Source organism: Tenebrio molitor, chromosome 4, assembly GCF_963966145.1.
Source record: "Tenebrio molitor chromosome 4, icTenMoli1.1, whole genome shotgun sequence".
Classification (NCBI taxonomy): Eukaryota; Metazoa; Arthropoda; class Insecta; order Coleoptera; family Tenebrionidae; genus Tenebrio; species Tenebrio molitor.
In genome coordinates this window covers 16,517,407-16,530,628 of record NC_091049.1, presented here as the reverse complement: position 1 = coordinate 16,530,628, position 13,222 = coordinate 16,517,407, and the positions used below count along the sequence as shown (strand labels likewise).

The 13,222-nt window shown below is 33.4% G+C and overlaps 1 long non-coding RNA gene across 1 annotated transcript in view; it reads right to left on the bottom strand.

Annotated features, from left to right (window-relative positions):
• Nucleotides 1-13,222, bottom strand: part of LOC138127757 (uncharacterized) — a 299,284-nt gene that overhangs the window by 227,955 nt on the left and 58,107 nt on the right. The window lies entirely within an intron of this gene.

Below are 13,222 nucleotides of genomic sequence, written 5' to 3'. Positions count from 1 at the left end.
AAATTCTGACATGTTGATGAGAACTCAAGCTTCTGTGGCTCGAAGGGCACACAAGAGCGTGCATCGATTACGGAGGGCGTCATTTCGAACATTTAATTTAAAGATTAGTGCCCTTGATCAAGTGTGGTGCGTAACTTCAATATCACTCTCACTTACTACGAATAAAGAATTGGTTTTTGCTTGACTATCTAAGTTTTTATCTTCTTTCGCTTTTAATCTACGCACGGAGACATTGGCGGGTACTAGAATTTACGATCAAACTAATTAAAATTTTATCTGGGTTTAGGAAGATTTTTCTTAACGCATTTCAATAACATACTGTATACAGGTGTCTCCAAAAAAAAGACGAGTTCATAGCTCCCTTATTTATCGGAGGATTTTAATTATCTATATGTTACTGTGAAAGACCGAAATCCGGTAAATGTCGAGATACACCGGTGAATGTCAACATTGTCGAAGTTGTGTGGCGTATGTCCGAAATATTGGTCAAATATCATTATTTCTAACTTACACCGGCGAATGTCGACATTCAGCATGCACTCATGGTGTATGTTGAAAAGAAACCTTTTTTTTAAATGAAAACAAAAATAAAACTCTATAGGTTATATTTATTTATTAAAACAATATGGAAAACAAATAAAGACATTGTTGTTGAACTTAAAACAAACAATAGGGCATTGTAAATCACAAAACACAACTAAAATAATATCAATATAATAAACGTACCTACACGTACATTTTAATTTTTAAACTGAAATATTAAAAAAAAAGAAAAACACGTATTAACAATCTTATTTATTGCAACAACTTAAACTACCATGACACTTCGAATTGCACAAAAGCCCCTTGTTTTTACAGCTGCATTTAGCCGTGGAACACTTCCTTTTGCAATTACAACGTGTGTAGCCTTGCCCTCCACTTTTTGAATTAGCAGAAGCTGCTTCTCTTAGTGACATTTCTTGAGTTGAAACCTCGTCCATGGAAAGTAACTTTTCTTTACAAATTGCAAACTGATTACGGGTGAAAAGCTGCTTCAAGGTAAACTCCGTACTCTGATAGATTGCACGTTTTTTGACAGAAGACAGACACAGAAACTGGTTTGGCGGGAATTAATCTGCAGGGATACAACGGTTTTCTACACAACGTGAAACAATTGAGATGGAGAGTTTAGTATTTTTCACTGCTTTATGTTTTGGAACTAGAATTTAAAAACGTGCAATCTATCACCGTACGGAGTATACCATGTTTGTTTGCTAATCTATAAAAGTCAGAATCCTCTATTCCAGCAACAACCGCTAACACATTTCGGGGGTCTGTACGACCACGGTCGACATCAGGGACTTGAATTCTTACGGTATCACCAATTTGGGCCGGAGGAAACTTTCGTTTTGAGGTTCGCAACATTTTTGTTGCTTGAAGTAGAAGATTCTCTTTTGCGGCTACTCTTTTTGAAGAAATTAGCTCGTGTTGTTCAGTCAGTGCTTGACATGAAGACGTACTAGGTTGGGGATCAGTCAGTGCTTGAGATGAAGACGTGCTAAGTTGCGGATCAGTCAGTGCTTGAGTTGAAGATGTGCTAGGTGGCGGATCAGTCAGTGCTTGAGATGAAGACATGCTAGGTTGCGGATCAGCTTTTGTATTTTGGTTATCCACGTCGCTTTCATCTAAAACATGATCATCAATATGGTCACTACCCAAATTTTCTTCAAAAGTATTAACATAGGCTTCAAGCTGTTCTTCGGTTTCAATGTTTGCAATTTGCCCGCGAGGGAGAGATGACGATGCTATGCCCCTTTTTGGTTTAACGCCAAACAGGGGTTCATATGGACTCTGGCGTATTCCTTCGTGATAAGTTGTGTTTTTGGCGAATTGGACAAATGGCAAACCTTCTGACCATTTATTTGAATCATCCATGCGGTTAACATATTCTGTATGTCCTGATTGGTTCTTTCGACTGAGCCTTGTGTTTGACTGTGACGAGGCTTTCCGTGCACTATTTTAACATATTTCCACATAGCGTGTAGTTCAGATATGACTTGATTACTGAACTCTCTATCATTATCCGAATGCAAAATAGCGGGAGCACCAAATGTTAAAAAAATATTAAGAAGGTGATATGCTACTTCTTCCGCTCTCTTGCTTTTTAAAGGTCGTAACTGGACAAACTTGGTTAAATGGTCTTGATATACCATTATAAACACGTAATCGCCATCCCTGTGTGATTGCAAGTCTATCAAGTCGACTTGACATCTAGAGTTCAATTCGGAGCTGACCATTGGTTTCACAACAATACCTTTTTTAGGCGCACTGTATTTCATTTGACATTGTTTACACAAATTTAAATACAACATTATAACTTCATAAGTAATATTTTTGTATCTGACTTGCAATTCTTTAAGCATTCGTGTTCTTCCTCCATGACCTGTTCTTATGTGAGTTTCGGAAAGTATATTAAACAACTCATCATTTGTAACATAATACTGGATATTCGTTTCTCCTGGTTTTAATGGCACAATTAGCTTTTCTTCATCACTAACTTTTAAAATGTCAAAACGTTTTAAACGTCTGTAGTCCAAAGGTGTACTATTACGATCATAAAATTTTGGACATCAAACTTCTGTCACATTAAAAAAATTACTCTAAATCATGCTTTATTGAAACTGTCACATGAAAGATGAAATTGTTGTCAATTTGACACCGGTTTAAAATATAATTTTTTTAATATGCGAGTACATTTGGGTATTTGTTTTGTATTTTTTATTAATTAAAACCTCCTTCTATTCCATTTGTCTGATTTTTACAACTTTTTGGATATTTTCTCGGTAAATCTGACATTCACATTTTCAAAATTGACACAATAAAAATTGAGGTTATTAATACATAAGGGTCGTTTCAGAATATATGACAGCACGATGACATTAGTGTCCAAAATTTTTTGATCGCAATAGTACTATTGGGTGATTCAAAATGATTGTGGCCAAGTATGGCAACTATGTACGAAAATTTATGTGGCAACTGTGTGAATGGGGTAGAGTTGACATTTGTATGACATTTCATAAGCGTGCATTTGATTTTTTCAATTCCATTACACATCGATTTGACAACTTACAAAATTGCGCGACTATGAACTGTCAAAGAAATGTCAACTCTACCCTTCCCACACAGTTGCCACATAAATTTTCGTACATAGTTGCCATACTTGGCCACAATCATTTTGAATCACCCAATACACTTTCTTTTAGCAAAAATCACTTCAGAAACGATTTTAGAGTACCTTTCTTGAGAAAAATAAAAACAATTGTCTTCTCGTTTACTTCCAATTAAGGCATGTAACTTTTCAAAAAACTTATCACGATTCACTGCAGTAGCCATTGAACACAAATTATAATTTCTGATAAAAAAATTAAATTAGCAAGCTTGCACGCACGCTGTCAAACCTTGCGAAAGAATGACGAAGCCAAGAAACAAGATGCTGTGATGCTGGAACCGCCCAAGAACTTGTTGCGACCTGACGTTTCCGACATTCACCGAAGATCATTCGTGTTTGTCGACATATACCGGTCAAAGTCCGAATGTATAATAAAATTAATAAATGTTCGGTCTTTCACCAAGGCATTTGGTATTTGTCGACATTCACCGGCGAATGTTGACATTCACTACTTTCGGACTCTCGCAGTAACATATACAACAGTAACGTCCCAAACCAAAGGTTGACCTTTAATCCACGGTACTAAAGTCATCCCATCTGGGCGTTTTCCGTCATCACGAGACAGTCCGTTTGGTTCTAAAGTTGAATTCACATGAATAGAAGTTAAAGACCGGTTGATAATGGAATTAATTTCAGTGTGTCTTGAAAATCTACCACTGCTTTTGAAACAACTTAGACCGTGGGTGCCAATTTCGTCAACTTTCGCATTGCATTTTCAAATATGAGGTGTACAAAGATTACAACCCAATCTTAAACCAATACAAACTTGGAAGGAAGTGCTATCTAAAAGAGTACCAATATTAGGAGAAGGTATTGCATGTAACCAAGATCCTGATTCTCTGCATTGCAAAGCCTTAAAACGAGCCAAGTCTCTAGGTGAATTAAAGATTAAGTCATTGGCAATTATTCCTTTGATATTAATATTATCCCAATTCTTATGAAATTGTGGGATTGTTGGTATTTCGTTCTCATTTGCTACACCCCAGACTGCTAAAGCTTTATCATTATGTGAATATTAAGCTCATTATCCTTTGAATTTAGTAATAAAGAAACAAGCTTTTTAACCCCATTAATTGAAGATAGGAAAGCAGGGAGGACTGACGCCATTGTAAATTAGTTAAACGTAAATTAAGTATTCTCTCTAAACAAGACTTTAAAGAAGAATCAATTGAATTAACATAATTAGAAAATTTCCAAAATGGAGTTGTTCTTAATAAAAAATTAAATTTTGGTATAAAAAGACAGTTTTTGATTAAAGTAGTTATAAACCACGTGTCTGTTAAGGAGTTCAGCTTTGTTTAAAAGATTTTCAAGTGTAATTATAGTTTTTTCGACGGTGTTTTTGAAACCTTGGTCAAATATTGGAGAGCCTAAAAGAGATAAACTTTCTCGGTCACAGATTTTAATGCCTGGTGCTAAATTTTGAAATTCCTTTATGACTTTTAAATCTGTGTCTCCAGAACAGCAAAAGATCTCGCATTTGTTAAAGTTTAAATAACTAATAACTAAATTATTTCAAGAATCTATATATATAAAAATGAATCGCCGTTCGTTAGTTTCGCTAAAACTCAAAAACGGCTTGACCGATTTGAATATTTATTTTTTTCTTTTGTTCGCTTTAATTCAGGGATGGTTTAAAAAGAAAAAAAAATCGGAAAAATTGCCCGGAAAATTGGAAAATTCGGGAAAAACTGAAAGTGCTTTTTTCTGTGGGAACGGCTGGAACGATTTGGCTAATTTTTTTTTAATGTTCGTAATAATCCGTATGAGGTTTTTATGTAAAGAAAAACTGGAAAAGTTACCCGGAAAATTGTAAAATTGGGGAAAAACTGAAAGTGCTTTTTTGTGATGGATATGCATTATTATTTTTTTTTGTTTTGTTCGTTATAGTCGTGAAAAAGTTTTCAGGAAAAAAAATTCGGGACAATTACAAAAGAAAGTCGGAAAATTCGGACAAATTAAAAAAATTATAATTTTTGTATGCACTCTCGATCATAACTGACAGTAGGAGCTACATATTTGCTTGATGCTTTTTTTTTGTTTTCAATTGAAAAAAAACCTGGAAGATTTGAAGAAAAATCTGGAAAAACGCAATCCAGTAAATTAAAATAAAATTACATTTGCTTTGTGTTGTTACGCGATCTGTCCGACAAATGTAGTAGTTGTTTTATTTCCATTCCAATTTATTTGCCTACATGCACAAATGTCATGTGACAGCTGATTGTAAAATTGGGAATCAAACCAATCGGATTGTTTGCTTGAACATCGATCTTGCAATCGAAATCGAAATTATTGGGTGATTCAAAATAATTGTGGATAAATCTGGCAACTATGTACAAAAATGTATGTGGCAACTGTGTGGGTGGGATAGAGTTGACATTTTTTTGACAGTTCATAGTCGCACAATTTTGAAAGTTGTCAAATCAATGTGTAATGAAATTTTAAAAATCAAATGCACGCTTATGAAATGTCATACAAATGTCAACTCTATCCCATTCACACAGTTGCCACATAAATTTTCGTACATAGTTGCAATACTTATTCATAATCAAGAAAACTGCTTGAGATTCATTGTGATTTCAAATTTAATGGAAGAAAATAAATAATTAGTTTGGACATGAAATTCTGACTTAATTAAATTGTGACTTAAATTCTGGAACAAAACCGCATGGTTCCAACTCGATCACATTCCAGGCACATCACACATTTCCAGCATTTCAGCAGTGTAGAATACTGCCGATAGAATTCATCTCACATGTCAAATTCCTCATTTTTACTTTGTTTACACATTTCCAATAGCTTTTCACAAATTCACAAAACGATCACAAACAAATTTAGGTATTGAAATTTGGACAAGACAACAAGACCATACAGTCCATAAAAAGGATACACAAATCTATCGTAACATCGTATCAGAAAATACAAAAATACTGAAAAGAGTACCCTACAAGAAACAGGATAAAGACAATAATACAATAATAACTTAATTACTATACATAAGTAGGCAGCTACAGTTAATTGTGATGATGAGTTAACAGCAAAAACATGTTAAAATGAGGCGCACACATGAAGGCCCTTTTTACAAAACGTATGAAAGCATCTATAATTTGTAAGAAAAATGTAAACCGCATACGAGATGTCATTGTAGTTACGGCACATATTATTCAGAGGTGAGTGAAAATGCTGATTGGTCCTACAGTGTTCTATGCTAAATGTTATAGGGTGCCTCGCATTTAAGCAAGGTACACGAAACAGTATGTCATTAAGAAGTTGAGTACAAACAATTCGACCATGTACTAATTTATACAAAAACAGAATGCTAGCTAATTTTCTTCTTAAGTCTAGAGAACAAAAGTTGAATTGGTCTAATAAACATAAGTTGCAATGTGTCTTTCTGGGTACCTACCAAACCTAATGTAAAATAAATACTTACAAAATCTCCTTTGAATCAAGCAAATAAGTGAAAAAAGAGACTTTCATAACGTGTTATACACACTATTTTTTTGCATATCGATGTAAGTTGAAAAATTTGGTTTAAAAGGATTTATGAAAAATTACAAAAAAAAATAATAGGTATGCTTTGACAATCATCTCCAAGGAGATGGAATAAAATGATGCAAAAAAGTACTACTTTCACTACGATTTTTCGTGTAAAAAAGTGCTACTTTCACTACGATTTTGCGTGTAAAAAAGTGCCACTTTCATTACGATATGTAAAAAAATTATTTTTCAGAGCAGTGGTGAACGGATAAATTATTTTCATTTTGCTAATTAATTTTTCAGCGCAGCGGTTTAATTAATTAATTTTTTCAACGCAACGGTGAATGATTAAGTTATTGTCATTTCGCAAATTAATTTAATTGAATTTCAATTAATCGGTGAATATGGATCCCCGTGAAAGTGGAATGCAGAGCACAATTTCAGGACAAAAAATGTTACTGCTTGAAGATAAATAAATAATTTACGCTAGGTAACTACAGGTCTCCTCGAATAACTTGAACGACTTTAAAAATTTCATCGCTCCAGTTATTTTCATATCCTTTTTCAAATATGTGTTTATATTTTGAGGTTCTAATTTAAGCACCGTTTTTGTACATACATATTTTTATTTTCATTTTGCTAATTTATTTTTCAGCGCAGCGGTTTCATTAATTTTCTCAGCGCAACGGTGAACGATTAAGTTGTTTTCATTTCGCGAATTAATTTAATTTAATTTCAATTAATCGGTGAATGGACTGCCGTGAAAGTGGAGTGCTGTGACAGTGGAATGCAGTGGTGATTCGAAAACGCCGCGACGTTCATTATGGCGATTGATTAATGCCTTTCGGCTTTTGGAAAATTTTCAAACGGCGATTTAACTTTCCCCACATAACAATAAATTATTTTTATTTCACGATTTAATTTTTCAAACCTGCCATGAACGGTTAAATTATTTTCATTTCGCTACATTTTTCGTTTTAAATATATCGGCATTCAGTTATAAAATTGCAGATCATTTTATTAACAAATTCTATCCCTCCGCCACCCGGCGGTACGGCAATTTTGCCGGAGTACATACACTATTACGGATATTACTATCAAGTAATAGTGCAGTGCTTATCAACATAATTACCGTCGTCTCGCCTCCGCATTTTGACTTGTGTATTATGTTCTGTGTCAATGTTAAGGAATTTCCTCACGATATAACATGAGTATAATAATATACCTTTTTAAATTTCAACTACCAATGTGTTCCCTAAATCCAGAATTTTTTAATTTTTAAAAAGAGATTGCAATACTATTCCCGTTGCTGAAATTATAAGTGGTAAAATAGAAATTTTTTCTAAACTCCAAAGATTTCTCATAGCAACGGAGAGCTTAAATATTTATTAATTTTTGTGTTCTATGTCTGTGTTATATTATGTGAATTTGGAACAGCTATATTTAAAAGATATGCTTGCTTTTGTTGTTTACTTAAAATAATAATGTCTGGTCTGTTATGCTTAATATGAATGTCAGTTAAAACTGTTCGATCAAAATATTATTTGTAATTATCATTTTCCAAACAACTTTCTGGTGTATAACTATAATGTGGTTGTGTATTCTTTAATAAATTGAATTTAACAGCTAAATTCATGTGTATAATTTTAGCGAATATGTCATGACGTTTCTTTGCTTTGAGCCAAAACGGTGCAAGAAGAAATTATGTGTTCAATTGTTTCCCCTTCAGTTCCGCAAATCCTACATTTATTCATTATCGATTGCAAACCGCATATGTGTTTTTTATAATTTCTTGTATTTATAACACGATCTTGTATTGCAAATATAAAACCCTCCGTCTCAGGGTGAATATTTGATTTCTTAAGCCATGCATGAGAAGCCTGAATATTAATTTCTGGCTGTTCCAGTTCTTTAAAGTATCTCCCATGTAAAGACTTCTGTTTTATATTTGCTATAGTGTCAGGTATATTTGGCTCAACAATATCTGAAATTATATTATCATTAGTAATACAACGAGAAGGTACGAAATTGCCGGAAATTTTCGATCTCATTATACGAGTATTTGTTTCGACGACAATTTCCACAAGTGAGCGTAGCGAACGAGTGGAAATTGTCTAAGAAACAAATACGAGTAAAATGAGGAGAAAAATTTCCCGCAATTTCGTACCATCGAGTTGTATTCGGCATGACAATTCCACGAAAGAAAATTTCATTTTCAAATTTTACACAATTTTTTTAATTTATACGTATTCTTATGACTCTCAAAGCGTTAGTTAACGTAGTTGAAAACAACAAAAATTTTGCTGTGGGCCAAAAATGAGTTTATCAAAATTCGAGGAAGGAGGAGAAAATTACAGCGATAATTTTTGGAAGGTGGAGATGATTACAGCGATAATTTTTCGATAATTTTAGGACCATGCTAAATTATCGGTGTAATTCGTTCCTAATTGGTCCAATGATTCAAAATACTACAAGCTGATTGGTTGAAATTTTCTGAGTGGAATTGTCACTTAAATTTAAAGGTGTGTAACCTTTATCGGCTGAAACCAAAGCATTAAAAAAGGTGTTATCACGTGTTATCTATTGAGGAAATAATTTTTTAGTGAAGCAATTTGATTTTTTAGCAGTATTTCTAGATTTGAAAAACCCCTACCACCGTTTTCGCGTGGTAAATTAAATCTTTCAATAGCAGATTTAGGATGGTGTTTACTAAATTTGGTAAAAAGAACTCTGGTTTTAATGTTTATATTCTGTAAATTGGTTTTGGACCATTTTATAACACCGAAAGAATAGGTCAGTAATGGAACAGCATATGTATTAACTGCTGTAATTAAATTATTACCGTTTAATTTTGATTTTAAAATAGATTTAATTCTTAAATAAAATTGCTTTTCTAAATTTTCTTTTATAATTGAGTGTTGAATATGATTTGATTGATTAATACCTAAATATTTATAAAATTCTCCTTTATTTAAATTTTTAATGATTTCTTCTTCTTGAGTTATATATTCTAAATGTTCGTAATAACCGCAACATATTGATTGCATTTTACACTTATCAATACCAAAACTCATCCCAATATCATTTGAGAAATTTTCAGTTATTATTATTTATTAACAACTATCCCACCTCCACCCGGCGGCACGGCAATTTTGCCGGAGTACATACACTATTACGGATATTACTATCAAGTAATAGTGCAGTGCTTATCAACATAATTACCGGCGTCTTGCCTCCGCATTTTGACTTTGTTGTGTATTATGTTCTCTGTCAATGTTAAGGAACTTCCTCACGATGTGACATGAGTATAATAATATACCTTTTTGAATTTCAACTACCAATGTGTTATCTAAATCCAAAATTTTTAAATTTTTAAAAAGAGATTGCGGTACTATTCCCGTTGCTGAAATTACAAGTGGTAAAATCGAAATTTTTTCTAAACACCAAAGATTTCTCATAGCAACGGACAGCTCTAAATATTTATTAATTTTTGTGTTATATGTCTGTGTTATATTATGTGAATTTGGAACAGCTATATCTAAAAGATATGCTTGCTTTTGTTGTTTATTTAAAATTATAATGTCTGGTCTGTTATGCTTAATATGAATGTCAGTTAAAATTGTTCTATCAAAATATAACTTGTAACTGTCATTTTCCAAACAACTTTCTGGTGTATAATTATAATGTGGTTGTGTATTCTTTAATAAATTGAATTTAACAGCTAAATTCATGTGTATAATTTTAGCGAATATATCGTGTCGTTTTTTATATTCGCTTTGAGCCAAAACGGTGCAAGAAGAAATAATGTGTTCAATTGTTTCCCCTTCAGTTCCGCAAATCCTACATTTATCAATTATCGATTGTAAACCGCATATGTGTTTTTTATAATTTAATTAATATTAAATATTATGAAATATTTATTAAGAAAGATTACATGTACTGACATTTATTATGATATGACTTACAGAGGCTTTACAGTGCTTACGGTGACGATTTATCCCACCATAAATTTACAGCGACTGTAAGTTACAGAGACAATTTTGCTTAGAGAATACCATTTTGTGTTACAGACTGTAGCTTATAGGATAGGGTTATAGAGTTACAGTTGGCAACTTTTGCTTAGAGAATAGCACCGTTAATCTTTTAATTTTCAGAAGTCGTTGTTGCCCATTTCTGAGAGTCTTGATTACTTTTTTATGCTTGCTGATTTGTCGGTTTGCCACTCGGCATAAAGTTTTAGCTTCTTCAGATTTTAAATTTGCAAATTTAAAATCTCCAAAGAACATTGGAATACGCGAATTAAATAAAATATAAAAATTCAAACCGTCGCAAGTTTTTCTCTTGTAAGTGGAACAGCCATATCAGAAGAAAGAATCTGAACATCTGCTAAAGACAGGGTTAAAGAACTAAACATTTTAAACAAATGTAGTTGAAACTTTCAAGTTTTAAATATCCACCTTGTTGAAGGAATACTCGTTTTAATTTTCTTTCTTGACAAAAGTGACAAAACTGGGGAATGCGATTGTGTCAGGTTGCATCTTGATGATCTTTTTTTGGTTGACGTTTTATGAGATGAGGCGGAAAATTAAAAACAGTTGGAATAGCATCTTTTTTAAGTTTTAACTGTCCAAAATGCCTGATGTAATCGCTTTCAAGAAAGTGTTTGCTGCAAATACGGGTATTAGCAGTGGGATGAAAATTTTCTCGTTAGGTTGCAATGATCCACTTTTTTTTCGTAATTTCATCACTTGGAAATCTATAACATAGTGTGTTGAAGAAGTTCAAATTATCAAATATAATCCTCACGAGTGAAACGAAACACCACTGCCTTTTTTTGGCACGTTCAGTGCACTCTATCGCACAACCGGATTTTACCATATTGTTACCTTATCTTACCTACAATAAACTTTTACCTGTTACGAAGCTAATGACTTATAACAACAATCAAACCATTTTACTTACTATTACCATTCAATTTAAACTAAACAATACAACGCAGCACTGAAATGTTTTCACTCTGTCAACAAAATCGTTTTTAAAAGTAAGTCTTCTGACGATTACAGGTCAAACTTATTGGCACAATATACAACGTGTCTCAGAAATAAGTACTGTTGCAACCCCTTGCGCCACCCCTGGCCACCGTCCGACTGCGCAAGCGCCGCGTAGTCGGGGCGAAGAACAGAGTACTGTACGCTACGTCGCTACGACGGAAGTACGAAAACCCACGCCTTTTGTTGTATAAAACTCAATATACGCATTAAGTGTTTTCCCGTGTGTTATTGCCCATTTGCAACCAGTGACAGTTCTCGTCAAGAACAACAAAATTTTTATGTATCATTTTTTCGAAATATAATTTTCATTTTAGTATTTATCCCCCCCATATATTAACGAGTTGTCTATTTACTCGCATTTTCTAGTTATTTGACCCAATGACAGTGACCCTGAAATAATACTTTTTGTAAAATCAACGCAAAACATTGTGTTTTTAGAATACAGTTTTTCCGCCCTGCGGCCGAGGTGTAGTTTTTAGTTAATTTTGTCCGACTCCACAAGGCAGGTGTTTACGTGTTGATTCTGTGATTTAAGCTAAAATTTTGTGAAAATGGCGAGTTTATTTTCGAGTAGTGAATACATAGATACCTAGTGTGTTGGTGTGTGGTGAAGCGTCGGGGTGCTCTGCGAGTCTAGAGAATTTCCGTGCTACTACTTGTACAACAATTTGCAATAACAGAAGAATGCTGGAAAATGTGGAAGAATCATTTCGTCGGCGCCTTCATTGTTGTATTGATAATAACGCCGGTCACTTTGAACACTTCTTGTTATGGTTAGTGATTACTCTAATCACTTCATGAGAATGTTTACGGATTAAAACACTAATTTCAGTGGACATTTTGTCATTATTTGGGTATGGGCGCTTGATTAGGGTCAGTTTAATATTTATTATTAAAATTGTTTTCAGTTAATATCTACCATATGATTCTCTTTTTTCTCTTCCACCCTTAGGTTACAGCAACGGGCGCAGCAAAATTAGTTGTATGTACTTAAGTACTTAAGTTCGCAAGAAAAAAGTGAAAGTTTTTCGCTTATCGGCAACAGCGAAGCAAGTAATCCCCATAGGCGGGTAACGAAAGTTGTGCCAAATCTTTCAATAATTTTAATTGGATAACTATAAGGTTTAGGAAAACAATATGTTTAAATATTTTATTTCATCCTGTGTCAAATTTCAATACTTTACGTCATCAGTTTGAATCCGGGAAAACGCAAAAAACGGCCGGACGCCGGTTAAGTGTTGCTATTGGAAACACAAAAGTAACAATCGCACAAATCGCAATAACAATTATTCAGGTTTAAGAAATGTTTTATTCAAAACTAGATCTAAATACAAATTAACAATTTAACTATTTCGGCCACAAAGAAGATTATGCACTTACTTTCTCAGACTAAAAACGTTAGTTCACAAATAAAATAATACAACCATTTAAACCAAATCTAAAAAATAGGCCAGCCAGCATAACCTCTTCCGTAGGTAATTTT